At 39.7% G+C, this 13,997-nt stretch overlaps 1 non-coding gene across 1 annotated transcript; it reads right to left on the reverse strand.

Annotated features, from left to right (window-relative positions):
- Positions 1-584: 584 nt before the first annotated feature.
- LOC118524076 (U2 spliceosomal RNA) lies at positions 585-780 on the reverse strand. Its single transcript, XR_004911411.1, has one exon. It is a non-coding gene; the product is annotated as a U2 spliceosomal RNA (small nuclear RNA).
- Positions 781-13,997: the final 13,217 nt, after the last annotated feature.

Raw genomic sequence — 13,997 nt, forward strand, 5'->3', positions numbered from 1 at the left:
CACATGAGAAGATGCTATCTTATTTAACCAAATGGTGTTGATTAAAAGGTTGAAATGAATGCTAAGTGAGCTGCTTTGTTTACTGTTGAAAGCAATTATTTCTTCAGCCCCAGCGTTCCATCTCCACAAATTAATGCTCTTTTCCCTATGCTTCATTGACGGGTGGTGAATTATGCAAATATTTTTCCTTCAAGAAATTAGACAAAGTAGTCTCACCACTTCTTATAACAAGACATTATAAATAATGGCAAGTTACAATCTGATTTAAAATATTGTCCTCAATCTAGGTCACCTAAGTTCAAATGTCTTAACCTTTAATCAACTCTATGAAATCAAATTATATTTGTAAGTACATGATTTTTTTAGAGACATGAAGCCATGTTAGCGTTTCCTTTAATAAGAAAGTGATTTTAAGTCATTCTAGAAGTACATGATTTCAATAGTCATCTTCCTTTCCACCACCAGTTCTACTGCCTCCAAGATGGTGATCTCAACCTGATATCATAAATGAAAATAAACATAGATTTGATTCATTAATTCATATGTCTGCCTTTTTTCACAGTTGGGGTGTGTGTATATTAACAGGTCAAAACTCAAATCTCAGCATTGTGCAGCTATTAAAAAAAAAATCAATGAACGCCAAATGACTCAAAGTGGCTCACAGTTAAGCCCAAAATTTGCTTGTGCCCTTCTTCCCACATAAGGAGCGTTTTAAAAGGCAAATTAAACTGAAAAGAACAGATACTACACTTGATCTTAGTCAAAAGGCCGAGAAGTGATTGGTCAATACTCTAATTGCTCCAAAAGCATTTCTGATTAGCAATCTTAATAATGCGCTAGTGCCTTTTCATCCCAATTCCCAGGATTTTGCATTATGTGTCAGCATGACTCAAGAGAAAGACCCAAGTAGGTCCCCACAAGTTGATGGTAACCTTAGATTGTAAGCAGAAGGCTACTCAGCCCCACGCCATCCCGGCTCACTTGACCTCTGTCTACCCAGAGTAGGAAACGCACTCCGCTGTGCTCAGCAGTGAGGGAATGAAGTGCATCGATTGCTCGTGATTATTAGCTGGAGTGGAATGAGCCTCCTCCTTATTATGCAGATTAGCAGAGCTCCCCATCCCAGCATATTGTGCAGATGCGGGCCTGCAGCTGCTCCTACAGATGGCAAGTACACAACTCCATTAGGTTCGATCTATTGTCTGCTCCTGGCTTGCGGAGGAGCCGGGCCGACTCGGCAGCGAGAGCGGTTCCACGGTGAGATAGAAAGGCGCGCACACACTCTTAAAAATCTGCACCCAGGAGACTCTTTACACAGCAGGGCCGACAGCACTCAAATTAGAAATCTACCCTAAATAAGGACTTTCGTGTGTCACAATTAAGCTTGTGTATTTTCTAAAGCAGATTAACCATTAAAATTGAGTAGCATAATTCAAGTTTTGCAATGCAACGCTATTAAATATTCAGATTAAAACCAAATCCTAAGAGATTCATTCAGAAATTTGCACTACATTCAGCTCTTCTGGGACCTTCTGTTTTGTTAGTTCCCTTTTAAAGAACCTTTTAAAGAGGCAAGTTTATTTTTCACAATAACAAAATGCGATAAAGACCCGAGCTACCCCTATTATAATGCTTGCCTTAGGATAGTTTGTCCTTCTAGAGTTATTATTTATTCTAAAGAGCATCAAAGCAGTTTATTCACGTTAGTCTAGAGTGAAAGTTCATTTATGAGTAAATGTTATTTAAGTCATTAGCAACTAAATAACATGATCTTTCTGCTGCATAATTTTGGATGTGGTATAAAATAATTTGATTACTAACTGAAGCATTTAAGCTGGATAAAGGATTATCTTTGGTTCTTGTTTTTATTTTTAACTGATGTTTGCCTGGATCTTCCTCTAAAGTTTAACTTGAAAAAGATCCCTGGTCAAGAGAAAAGCTAAGGAACTAGAGCTTTCTGAAGAATGGGAGGGAACTGCCAAAATGTTACAAGCAGTATAATTTAAAGGTCTTATCAAAATAAACATATTCTGCTAAGCATGGTCTTTAAGAGCTTAAAAGATTCAAGTTTAGAGGTGAATACACAATAAAAAGAAAAATGGTGACCTACTCACTTATTCAGTTTAATCAATGTAGGCAGTCAAATAAAATAATTTAAATGTATATCAAAAAGATACCTTTATAGAAACAGAGTTGAAACAGCAAGAAGGAGAAAAAAATGTAAATGGATTGTTCCAGAGCCATGCTTTCCAAACTTTTTTACCATTTCCCATGCAAAGAGTTCCATCACAACCCAGTACACACATGCATATCTATGTATGACAAGTTAAAAACTTACCCTTACTACCCAGGACACATTCTGATGTTTTCTGTTTTATTCAATTCATATTCTCTAATGCTGGTTATGACACTAAATGTATGTTATCGTCATTTTTATGACCTGCAGTTTGAAAAATACTATTCCAGGATGTAGCCAAGCAAGTAATATTAGAAAGGAAGAAGAAAAGAAAGAGGGAGGGGAGAGGAAGAGAGAAAGAAAGAAAGAGAGAGAGAAAGAGAGAAAGAGAGAAAAAGAGAAAGAAAGAAAGAAAAGAAAGAAAGAAAGACAGTCATTGTGTGAATATCAACATCAGCATTAAATGTGAGAAGTCCCCTACTCCAAATTGCCAAACTCAGACAGAACCAACACTTTGCAGGGAGGCAGAATCAGAGAAAAGCTGCCTCCTTTCTTCAGAATGAATCATAGAGTTAATGGCTAATGGCTGAAAGAAGCACCAGAACCGAATCGAATAGATTTCAGGATATTTGAGGGTGGGGGGTAGGATATGGCTTTACAACTCATGCTAGATGTAAGGTAAAATATAACCTAAACCAGATGCACCCTGGGAGATAAAGAGTTAAATAGCACATGATAAATAGGAAAAATAAGGCAGATGAGAATTAGAAAAGTAGAACCTCTGTACTCAAGGCTGAAAACAGATCCTTCTTCCATCCAAGCCTTTGTAGAAAAACAGCCCAAATAACCAAGATCTACAAAATCACAAAGCCCCTCAACGTCCAACCACCCTTACTGCAAGAATGCAGGAGGAATATGCTCTGTGAATGCATTAATCAGGAATTCAACAACACAGGGGAAGCACATGATTACAAAACAGTAAATTTAAAACAGATTGAAATTATGATTTAGCAAAGTGAATATCTTGTCGATGCATAAAATTTGAACGTAAAGTTCAAGTTGTCCTGGGAATTCATTTCAGTTCAACACACATTTTGTAATGGAAGGCTCATGAGTCCAGGAACATGATCTATCCGATTTACTACTGTATTCCCAGCACATTCTACAGTGTCTTACACAGAGTAGCCACTCAGTAAAGAGCTGATGACTGAGTATGTCAGTGCGTATAATACTGTACATGAATAACCGACATGTTACATAAATAATTACATCATAGTACAATGAGTACAAAGATTCAATTATATACAGTACAGAATCAGCAGAGAAAGAGTTCTTGGGGAGGTGGGGAGCCACAGAACACTTCGAGATGATTTTGAAGGGTCATCAAGAGAAGGATGGACATACCAACAAAAAAAGCAATCAAATGTGCCGAGTCACAGAGGTGTGAAATATTGAGACAACTGCAAGTTGTGCCTCATGGGTAGAAAATTAAGTGTCCAGTAGCTGGGGAGATTGGGGGGTGGGCACAGGGGATAGAAACCAGGCTGGAGAAGGAGGCCAAAGCCAGGTCATAACAGGCCTTGGTAGCATGCCACAGAGGAACCTGAACTTTAAGACACCAGAAAGAGTTTTAAGCAGAAAGGAGACACAGATTTGATTCAAATTTTCTAGATTATATATAAAAAAGTCCACTTAACCTTTACATCAACATGGATGGGACTGGAGGAGATTATGCTAAGTGAAATAAGTCAAGCAGAGAAAGTCAATTATCATATGGTTTCACTTACTTGTGGAACATAAGGAATAGCATGGAGGACATTAGGAGAAGGAAGGGAAAAATAAAGGGGGTGAAATCGGAGGGGGAGATGAACCATGAGAGGCTATGGACTTTGAGAAACAAACTGAGGGTTTTAGAGGGGAGGAGGGTGGGGGTATGGGTTAGCCCGGTGATGGGTATTAAAGAGGGCACGTTCTGCATGGAGCACTGGGTGTTATATGGAAACAATGAATCGTGGATCACTACATCAAAAACTAATGATGTATTGTATGGTGACTAACATAACATAATAAAATAAAATTTTAGAAGTTCACTTAATTATTTATTTCAAACTCTTTAAAATATATTTGTTGTCCTTACTGGCAATCGACAGCCCTGGGGGTCAGCCCTCTCCTGTCTCTTGTGAGGTCTTCTGTAGGACATCAGGAAATGGAAGAGCACTTGGTCTTCCCTCTAGAGAAATCTGGCCATTTATTTCTGGATCTTGAATTCCAGACCGAGTGCAGTACTCCTTTACTTTCCAGAGATAATGGGTGTTGTTTGACTTCCCTTCCCTTCAAACTAAGGCTGCTTGAATGCAGGCCATTGACTGATCACATTTTGACCATTGATTAAGGCAGGTTAAAGATTCCTCCCAGTTTCAGGAATTCACGAATGAACTTTAACTTTAAAACATTTGCTACTGATTTCCTCTAATCACAGCCTTTGCTATCAACCTTAAATTTTCCATGGTACCTCCGCTCAAAATTTTGTGTCTCCCATAATCTTCCCATTCTCCATTTCCATTCATCAAAAATTTTTCCCCCACCATGACACTTAGTCACATTCATTCTTGTTCTATGGTTGGATGTGAACATATTAGTCTCCCCCATGGATTGCAACCCTTGAGGGCAGGAACAAGAGTGATTTATCCTTAATCTCACTCACATCCAAAGCAGTAGGTAAGATAGAAATGAAAATAAATGAAATAGCATATGTGAAATCCCTATGTATAATGCAAATACCGTGAAAGTGACAGTTCTTATTAGATGATTTCACACATGCACACGTGCACGCACATGGAGCAAAAAAGAAAAAAAATTCATTATTTTTCCCATGGACTTGTCTATCCATCTCTAGACTCCACTGAGGATCCTTCCTCCTTAATTCCTCAATCATTCTCCTCCCAACAATTCTTTTGCTTTTTTTTTTACCCCTCCATCCACATCCCAGGGTCTTGGCCAACAGTCTGCCCATTCAGAGGAGAAGCCCTTGCCAAAGACAACCTACATGTGTGTAGTTGGCTTATAGATTGTGTGTGTGTGTGTGTGTGTGTGTGTGTGTGTGTGTAATTAATCAACACATTGAAAATCGGAAGTCACATAAAAATTCAGTTTTGGATTGCTGTTGAAATGTGGTGACAATACGCTGGAGACGCATTGTGCCTTCCCCTTTGATTGAAGTGTAGTATCTCCAGCGTGGCAAGCCCCACGTCTCCCTATTGTCTCCTTGATCCTCAGCCAAGGGTCAGTTGCCACATACCAATATGTTCATGCTGTTGTTTTCCATACTCTGTGGTATATTTCTTTGATTCTACATTTCTACCAAGAGTGAAAAAAGAAAAACAGATTGAGAAGGCTGCGTGAATTTTCTTATGACAAACCTGCTGCACTCATTTATGTTACTTATGTGGCCACTGGGACATTTGATTTTTAGACCCCCAATACAGAGTATCTGTTTCTGTGAGAGTTTGATCAAGGAAGCAGGACCACTGTGAGTGACGTGGAATAGGGGATTTATTATGCAGTTGAGGGAGCTGGGAAAGAAGTTTACACAAATCTGGCAGTGGTCCTAAAACCAACTGCTGTAGTCTGCAGGGCCAGGAATTGGGAAGAAAAGCTGCACATGAAGCAGGAAAGGGGAAAAAAAAAAAAAATCCCTGGAAACTCCATGTTTCTCTTTACCTTCACTCTCAACAAAGCCAGAGAACTGAAAAAGATGTCCTTCACATGGGTCTGGCCCAGGACTCAGACAAGCTGAAGGAAGAGATCTAGCAGGAGCTCAGTCTTAATACCAATCAGGTGAGCCAATGTATAGACCAGTGATAATATTCATGAGGGGTATGGGAGCCCCACACTGACTTTCAGGGCATAATAACTGCTGCTTCATTTCTGCCTCCCAAATCTCAGCTAAATTTCTCTCGTGGCCAACCCTGCCCCAGAACCATACAGCGAGGGGATTCTGGGAAATGTAGTTCTACTTTAGCTAAGCAACATGGGCTAAAATCATGACCACATTCACTGGTACAATTTGGGCAGGTCAATTACCATAGCATACACAATGAATAAGTTTTTATTTCAGTTCATCTGAACAAGTAAGTCTACCCTAATAATGGAAGAAAAAGCAAAGATAGCTTAGAACATATAAGGATATATCATAACCATTTATGATTCACCACCATGACCCAGCACCCAACACAGTGCCTTGTACATAATAAACGTTTACTACATTTCAGCGAATTACATCAGAGTCTTGGTTACCTAGTTGAAAACCAAATCTAAAATGAGAGTCACAGTAGGGGAAAGAAAAGCAATAGCATAAAACATTTTTTTTGGTTTTATTAATATTGTTTAATTGTTCAAGAAAGAGGCTTTGCCTTTGACAAAGTAAATAATGGTATTTATATCAAATGTGTGTCTAGACCACCAGTTTTCAATTTTGAACATAAAAATGTCCTACACACAACATGTCCTGATCAATAAATAAATCCTTAGGCAAATCACTAGCATTAAGATTGAGATATAAGCAAACAAACAAAAAAAGAATAGAGATATAAACTAAAAGAAAATAAATGTATTGTGGACATTAACCATTATAGACGATTTCATCTGTGACAGGTACATATCAACTATTTCACAAATTTCTTGCAAACAGAAAAAAAGATTAACCAAATTAACTAGGAAAATTAGACCTTTACTTCTTCAAATAACCAGAAAGCTTCAAGAAGTCAAATACATTTTTCTTGAAAAGCAATATGGAAAAATAAGGCAAACATAAAACTAAGTCAGCTTACATAATGCCATCTAGGAATTTATCTTTGTTGGATAAAATAGACATCTTCACCAATTCTCTTTGTTGTGTCAGGTCTAATCTCTATAATAAATTTTTTTTCTCCATGTTACTCACAGTGAGTTGGCTTCCCTAATCACAGATGCTTAGGTACCGGGGTTTCAAAGTCAAATGCATCATGGGACGAACAGAAAGAATTGTCCCACTTACTGGATTAATATATCTAATTTATTAAGAGTCATACCCAAGCTAACAATTAATAGTTGGGAGCTTTTAGGAATAAACTTAATTTTAATCAGTGTTACTAGATGACATATTCCTCATCTAACCTGAGTACACATTTTCTTTTAGCAAAGGTTAAATCAGAATTTCTCTAATAAGCATTTCTTTTAACATTAGAAATTAAAATGGCACATTGTATTAATACGGTATTTAGCTCAGAAATATTCAAGGTTTCTAAAGAATCACACCCCTTTATGCATCTTTTCACAATAAATGTTGTCCCCAGTCCTTGCCACTGTCAGCCCTAGAATAGATCTCAAAGGAAGCCCGTATATTTTGAACACTATTTCTTCAAAATCTAAAACTTCCCAGAAATGATCCTCTTCTATCCAGAAGCCATTAAGAAGAAAGCTCATGTACTTCCCAGAACCCTGAGGGATTCCATCATCCCCTTCACGTCAGCAAGTCCTATGCGGTCCAAAGCCACACGCTAGTCTTGAGGTTTAAAACACCCATCCTTTTAGTTAAATTTAAAGGCTAGCTCTTCAAGGTAATCATGTCTAAACATCTTCTACTTTGCATACTTAATTATTTATTAATGAATGAATGAACTTTTCCACAAGAACTACATACATGCACACATATATTGAAAATCTACTTCCAATCACTTTAAAAGTCTATTCTAGGTCTGCTATAAAAGAGTCCTAAGCATCATTTGTTTTTTGGCTTTCAAAATTCATTAACAAATATTTATACCCTGGAACAGATCCAATTTTAGAATAAGTTACAGCTGGAGAGCACAACACAAAGAGAAAACTCTGAATCTCTCAAACTTATGGGTACTCGATAAGAAATTCAAAAGGACTGAGTAGCGTTCTTCAGTTTGGGAAACTGAAATGAGAATAGATCATTACAAAGCTATGGGTGCCAGTTGGTGACCATTTAAATGTGTTGAGCACATATTCCTGATGAATTTTAAATTTGGTTTCATATTTATGCAATAAGTGAGATTAAAACCTATGTATATGCCTACATGCAGAAACACATATATCTGTTTATAAATTATAGATAAGCAACAATCCTGCAGTGTTATTTGGGCATTTTTCGTGCTCACTAATGAATAGCTCACCAACTGCTGTGGTTTTATAAGTAGCAGAAAGTGACTTTGGGGTTCCAGATGTCAAACACCTCTCATAGTTATCAGCAGTAACATCTAGCATGTGAATGGAGGTGTTCATTCAGAATCGTGTGTGTGTGTGAAATAAACAAGCTAAAAATCTTAAGATATTCTCTCCTACCCCTCCCTCTACACACACACCCCCCCCCCCACGTATGACCCTCAGGCAGTATGCCCTCTAATGGAACACGGATACCAAGCATGACTTGGTGACCACTTTGGGGAGGCAGGTACTCAGCTTCTTCCATCTTTGCTCTGTGACAGTTTCTATGTCACACACACCGTCATCAGCCTGACACATGTATGCAATCCCCCTTAATAACCCAGAGAGGTCGGGGCGCCTGGGTGGCTCAGTTGGTTAAGTGACTGCCTTCGGCTCAGGTCATGATCCTGGAGTCCCTGGATTGAGTCCCGCGTCGGGCTCCCTGCTCAGCAAGGAGCCTGCTTCTCCCTCTAACCCTCCCTCCGTCATGTACTCTCTCTCTCTCTCTCTCTTTCTTGCTCTCTCAAATAAATAAATCTTTAAAAAAAATAAATAAATAACCCAGAGAGGTCTTGAGGTCAGAGGTTCCCCTCCCATGACTGACAGCTAGGGAGACGCCATACCTGCAGTGGAGCTGCCAGCCGGAGTGAGAAGACAGACCCGTGGGGAATTCCTCTCTCTCCCAACAAGGAATCTTCCGTCGGCATGATCTGCTTGGAGAAAGCTTTGGACAAGGTCCTTTCTTTTCCACTTCAAATCCTGCCTTGAAACATGCCTCTCTGCCCCCCTGCAATTGCCGTAAAACAATTTCAGAACAGAAATCACGATGCAAAATATGCATAAGCCAAGATGGGTAAAAAGATGACAAGCTGCCCTGACTCCTGTCATCTGGGCTCTCCTCTTTCTTCTCCCTCAAAACCCCAAGAAATTAAAAGATGACTCGGACACACAGAATTCTGAGACTGGAGGTGACCTCAGGAGATCAGCCAGTCCTGCCTTCTGCCATTACCCACAACATAAATTCCTCTTGCTCTTTTGGTGTATTGGGTTGTTATTGCTGTTGTTTTAATAAAACCAAAATGCCAGTGTAATCACTTGCAGTGAGAAATACAATTAGCAAAGGAACCAGAGACTTCAGAGACTTCAAAATTCCAATGGCCAACCCATTCTCTCTCTGTAACACCCCCTTAAACTGTTCATTTTATGTACACTATAATATGCTGCAATTCAGTGTCCATTGTTTCTTATTAGAAAAATAGCTATTCAATTAAGTAGCATTTTAGACTTGGAAAGCCCTGTGAATTATCTATTTCTTCTCCTAACCCCCCTCTCAGGTGATAGCATCTAAGTTCTTCATTTCCAGGTAAAATTATTAAGTAGTATGTGGGCTAGCCCAGGCTCCTATATAAACTGTGAGGGAGGCTGGGATAAGGCTCAGCCCTGCATGAGACATCTTGAATCTCATCATTCTGCAAGGAACAGCAAACTGCTACTGGGAGAGGACAATCTACAAAAGCAAAGGCCACAGACCCTCATGGTGGAAGAGTGGATTCCGCCACGTGTGATAGGCTTATTACCCAGCACTTGGCAGGAAGGTCCCGGTCCCCCCGCCCTCCGCCCCCCGCCAAAGAGCCAGCTTTGTCAGAATGAAGCTGATTAGCTACGGAGGTGGTGAGAGTCAGTGGGCAAGAGCACGTGCTGAAAATAAACACTTGGAAATCTTTCCTCTCTGTCCGTCTGAAGCTGCTGTGGAGAAGGGAGGAGATACAGACAAGTCTTCTGACGCTAAGCAGAAGCATCCAGGCACAAAATGCCACATATTGTGTGATTCCATTTATATGAAATATTCAGAATAGACAAATCAATAGAGACAGAAAGCAGATTAGTAGTTGCCAAGGGGTGGGGGTGAGGGTGGGCGGGAGGATGGAAAGTAACTGCTCATTGTAAGGGGTTTCCTTTGGGGATGATTAAAATGTTCTGGAACTAGAGAGTGGTGTACAGCAATATGAATGTACTGAATGTCACTAACATAAAATTTATGTTAGGGGGATTTTACCACAATTTTTTTAAGGATATGCCTGCAGCTTTTAAGAGAAGAAAAATTCTCTCCAGCGTATATGGTCCTCCCACGTGGCCAGTGGGGTATGGCGGAGCGGGTAACAGTCCAGAAGGGAGAAGAGGAGAAAGAGGAACCCCCAAGAGTGAGGGGGAGGAAGCTGCTCCCTCTTCCAGGATTATGCCAGCAGAAGGGCCTTCACAGGGCACTTTCTCACATATGGTCAAAGAGCTAGACAGACCTGGACTAAAATCTGGCTCATTCCTTCTAGCTAGGTGACTTTTGACAAGTCTTATCACCAGACATTCCTGGAGTACCTACTGCATTGTGACCTCATCAAGAGCCCTACATACATCATCTCCTTCCATCCTCACAAGCCCATGAGCCCCTTGAATTTCCAGATGACGAGCTCAAGACTCAAAAGAGTTGCCCAAAATCACACAAGCAGTAAGAACATAGTGAAAGTTCTTAAGTTTGATCTTCTCCATTTCTAAAATGGGGAGAATAATAACTGCTTTACAAGATTTTTACAGGGATTCAAGATTAATCATGGAACATCACCAACATCAGAATGGCCCTGAACAGTCGTTCACTAAACGGTTGCTAGAATGAGCGATTAGCCTTATGAAGTAGCTCTACAGAGAAGGAATTTTACTGAGGGAAGTCACATGGCTAGTTAGTGATACAGTCGCGACTAGGATCTAAGCTGACCAACTTCCAATCTAATGCTCACCTGACCATGCTGTGTTTAAAAGGGCATATTCAGGACATTGGATCAACAATAGATCAATACACAACTACTCGGGACATCAGGAATGGATGTAATTTAGGCGTAGGAGCAGAAGAACATGCCTATTAGAGAGCCAGACTCCAAACAAGGGGAGGGGATTGGGAAAGCAGTAGGCTCTGGTTAGAAATGTTTCCTAAAGACGTTATCCATTCATAGAGAAGAGTTTTGGAGACGCAATCACCTCTGATGGTCCAGGTGCCCCCATGTCATGACAGAACCTATGAATAATGGCAATAATCATGCCAATGAGTACCATCAATTGTGCACTTACTACCTCCAGGAATTAGACAACGTATGTCACATATGTTTTCTCAGATACCTACAAACAGATATGGAGTAGGTACGATGCCACCCCCCATCTTACTGATGAGAAAACTGAAGCCCAAGATCACACAGCTAGTAAGTGGCTATGCTGGGATTCCAACCCAGTCCTGCATGACTACAAACACTGACTCTTGACTTATATGTTACCTCCTATGAGGAAGGCTACTAGCTCCTTATTAGCAGTCATGGCTATGTTAGGCATGAACAGAAATGGGCTCAGTAAATGTCAACCTCTATCTGAGTACTAACATTCGCCAAGAAGAAAAAATAAGATAATGTGGCCTAGGACTAGCCCTAAGCATACTACAAAGCAGAAAATTCTTCTGGAATAGTAGGTTCTACACATTGCAGCATATCACCAAAAGCAGAGACTGAAGCCCACAGCAGGCCCATAGGTGTCATTCAGAATTAGGGCCTCCTCCCTTGTAGACGGATACTCTGACACCCACTGACGTCCAAGATTCCAGCTTTCCAGACTTCTTAAGGATATTTTTCCAGATAGTCCTGGCTCCAACAAGCTAGACAGAAAACTTCTTCCATTCCTAGGCCACGGTGGTGCTCTTGATACAACTAAAGCACTAAAGGTATAACTGGCCACACATGGAATTTGGCTCTTAAAAATTACGTAGGTCAATCTTAGTAGCAAATATATAAAAGAAACCCAAAGACTATTTACTAGTCTCATAGCCAGCTATATACAGTGGAGGGAATTTTCAGGATTTCTCCTATTTGCTTTGTTTTGATGAAAACACCACCAACAGCTTGTCTGTAAACACTGTTATGAGAAAAACACTTGTGACCACACGTCATCTTAATAGGCTGGGATTAATTACTGGATTTACTTATCTGAAAGTTGTGTAACTCTATCGGTATTTGGATTCTGACATCACTGATGGGTGTACTAACACATCTCATGGATTCTGAAACGTACTCTTTTTTTGGCACATTTTAACATCTCTGAAATGCAGATGTGTCCCACCAGCGGCATCAGCTAGGCCACGGTCTTGACAGAATTGTCATGCTCTGCTCATGGGAGAACACTAAAAGCACCAACATGAAAACTTGCAGGATGGATATTATTGACATGGAAGAGAATTCCAGAGGTAACAGTGCAGCACTTTTAAAGAAATGTTGTATCACCAATGCCCTTGATGGCCCAGAAAAAATATTGGCAACACTTTTTTTTTTTTTTTAAGATTTTTTATTTATTTATTTATTTGAGAGAGAGAATGAGACAGAGAGAGAGAGCATGAGATGGGGGAGGATCAGAGGGAGAAGCAGACTCCCCGCCGAGCAGGGAGCCCGATGCGGGACTCGATCCCGGGACTCCAGGATCATGACCTGAGCCGAAGGCAGTCGCTTAACCAACTGAGCCACCCAGGCGCCCTTTTTTTCTTTTTTTAAAGATTTATTTATTTATTTATTGAGAGAGAGAGTGCATGGGCGGTGGGGGAGGGGCAGAGGGAGAGAGAGAATCCTCAAGCAGACTCCCTGCTGAGTGTGGAGCCGGACTCGGGGCTCGATCTCATGACCCTGAGATCATGACCTGAGCCCAAACCAAGAGTCAACTGTTCAACTGACTGAGCCACCCAGGTGCCCGGCAGCATTTTTTCTTTGTGGTGAATAAAATAATGGTATATCTTGTTATCAGTAACATCTTAGAATTGATGGAATAATTAAGCAAATTAAGCAGCAAATCTACCACAATGCAGTGAGTTTATAGGAATAAAATAACCAAAACCCTGATAATTAAAAGAAAATAAATATAACTTCTCTCACTCTAGAATATCAAAGTTTAGAATGTTACAGTAACATTTATGTGTAATATGCACTATCTGAAAAAGGTAACATCTGAGAAAAAACTAGGAAGTGAACCATCTTGTTGCTTCTCAAACTTTTTTAAAAAAACTTTATTTAGTATATTTTTAATACAGAGGAATTAAAGAAATCCTTAAAATCCTCAAAAAAAGAAAATAATTTATATTACAAAGTATTAAGCATTTAAACAAACTCGGTAAGCCTCAGTTTCTTCATTCATAAAATGGGAATTTAGCAGCTACTTCATTGGGTTGTGAGGAGAATTAAGTGTCTGGCACCTATAAAATGTTTAATAAAGGGATCCACACAGTAGAAGCTAAATAATGCGTAAATATACTACTCTGATCATTATCTTTATGATTCTTTTACATCCTGGCCCAGGACTCGGCAAATACTTTTGTTAAGTAAAAGGGTAAGAAATGAAAAACTGAAGTGTCATATTTCCATCATTTTAAAAGATTTTATTCCCTGAAAGGATTTGAAAACGTTGTTTTTAAGCTTACATAATAGTTTCCTCATAGACGCAAAACCAGATGATTCCCAAAGTATTTTTGCAGGAATAGAGATGAAAAAGTAACCCCATTTTCTTTGACACTACGGTACTAAAAAGGATTAATGGTTCAGTA

The sequence above is a fragment of the Halichoerus grypus genome, chromosome 4, assembly GCF_964656455.1.
Source record: "Halichoerus grypus chromosome 4, mHalGry1.hap1.1, whole genome shotgun sequence".
In the NCBI taxonomy this organism is placed as follows: domain Eukaryota; kingdom Metazoa; phylum Chordata; class Mammalia; order Carnivora; family Phocidae; genus Halichoerus; species Halichoerus grypus.